Genomic DNA, 1867 nt, shown 5'->3' on the forward strand with positions numbered 1-1867 from the left:
CCATAGGTCCCTCCATGTGTACTCCTATATTGGTGTTTTAGTCCCTGGGAGCTCGGGGGGGGGGGGGGGGTCTGGTTAGCTGATATTACTGTTCTTCCTATGGGGTTGCAAACCCCTTCAGCCCCTTCAGCTCTTTCTCTAACTCCTCCATTGGGGACCCCACTGGAGACCTCATGCTCACTCCAATGATTGGCTGCAAGCATCTGCCTCTGTATTCGTCAGGCTCTGGCAAAGCCTCTCAGGAGACATCTATATAAGACTCCTGTCAGCATGCACTTCTTGGAATCCACAATAGTGTCTGTGTTTGGTGACTGTATATGGGATGGATCCCCAGGAGGGTCAGTCTTTAGATGGCCTTTCCTTCAGTTTCTGTTCCACACATTGTCTCTTTTCTCACATTGTATTTTCTCCCCTGAGTATTTTGTTCCTCTTTCTAAGAAGGACTGAAGCGCCCACACTTTGGTCTTTCTTCTTCCTGAAGGCCATTTTGATTCAAACCACCACACCTGTGCAGCTCTTCACAACAGCCCACAGCATCGTTAGAAACAGATTTCTTCTGATTTATGTCTTGTGACTCCAAGCGACACATTATTTATGGTAATAAACAGTTTTTAAATGACTGGCTCTTCAGGTACAAGAATGAATGAATTATGCACTTGGTGGCCAATATTGCTTTCCACTCCATCTACATGACTATGAAAAATGGCAATGGTGGTAGCTGTTACAGCCTCATTCAAATGCTCGACAGACAGAGCCATCTGTGCCAGATCTTTAATGGAGTCTGTGTGAAAAGAGAGGGAATGTTTACAACATCTTTCTACTCATCAGGCCAAAGATGGGATCAAGATAATAGGCCTCAGACAGTTCCTCAGGGAACTTAAATTAGTGAGTTAGAATTCACACACCTCAAAGAAAGGGGTCAGTAAAGGCTATTATAATGGTGGTTTAACGAAACTGTTGCTCTCAGAAGAGAAAGCTTTTAGTGCCTTCTTGTGTTTATTCACATGTGCCTTTAAAAGCAGAAATAAAGAAAAAATAATAATACTCCCAAGTCATGCTTTCAGAGCAAAAATATAAACTGTCAAAATACATGGGAGGAGATTTATGCAAGAAATTTGCTAGCCTTCATGTGGCAAATCTTTAAATAAGTTATCTTTTCCATATTCACTCCCCACTTACTAAGGGAAAATTAGTCAAGGAATTACAAAATTTAATTAGAGAGCTTAGGAGAGACGAAAGCCAATTAGATTTTATCTAGTGTTTAAAACAATGATGGGCAAGATGACATCAAACCTGAATACCAAGTCCAATTCCCCATCTCCATAGTGGAAGAAGAAAACTGACTCCTGATAGGTGTTTTCTGACTTAAATACACACACACACACACATATGTGTGTGTATATATACGTGTGTGTGTGTGTGTGTGTGTGTGTGTGTGTGTGTGTGTGTGTGTTAAAAGCTTAACAAGCTACAGGAGACCCTGCCCCTAGAAGCACTGCAGATGTGGCTGCTGTGTCACATGTGTGTCATAGGAGGCAGAGGAGAGAGGCCATGTGTATGCTCAGTCTTCGGACCTGTGAACAACTCTGAATGATTGACACTCTAACATTCCCTGAACCAAGGGAGCCTGAGACCACTACCGGCTGGGGCCACACGAACCTGGGTAGGCATACTGTTAGGATTCTGTCTAAGCTCCACCTCACAATTACCTAGCAACAGCCAGGTATGTCCCTCCCCACAGTTGCTCCCTGGCAACAGCAAGGTATGCCTGGCCTATAAAAGAGGGTGCTGGGCCCCTCCTCTCCCTCTTATCTCTTGCCTCTTGCCACTCTTACTCTTACCTCTTATTTCCTTTTGCCTCTTTTCA

The 1867-nt window shown here is 43.9% G+C and overlaps 1 non-coding gene across 1 annotated transcript; it reads left to right on the plus strand.

Moving 5' to 3' along the window:
• Positions 1–1479: 1479 nt before the first annotated feature.
• LOC127683911 (small nucleolar RNA SNORA17) lies at positions 1480–1610 on the plus strand. Its single transcript, XR_007977692.1, has one exon. It is a non-coding gene; the product is annotated as a small nucleolar RNA SNORA17 (small nucleolar RNA).
• Positions 1611–1867: the final 257 nt, after the last annotated feature.

This window comes from Apodemus sylvaticus, chromosome 4 (assembly GCF_947179515.1).
Source record: "Apodemus sylvaticus chromosome 4, mApoSyl1.1, whole genome shotgun sequence".
NCBI lineage: Eukaryota > Metazoa > Chordata > Mammalia > Rodentia > Muridae > Apodemus > Apodemus sylvaticus.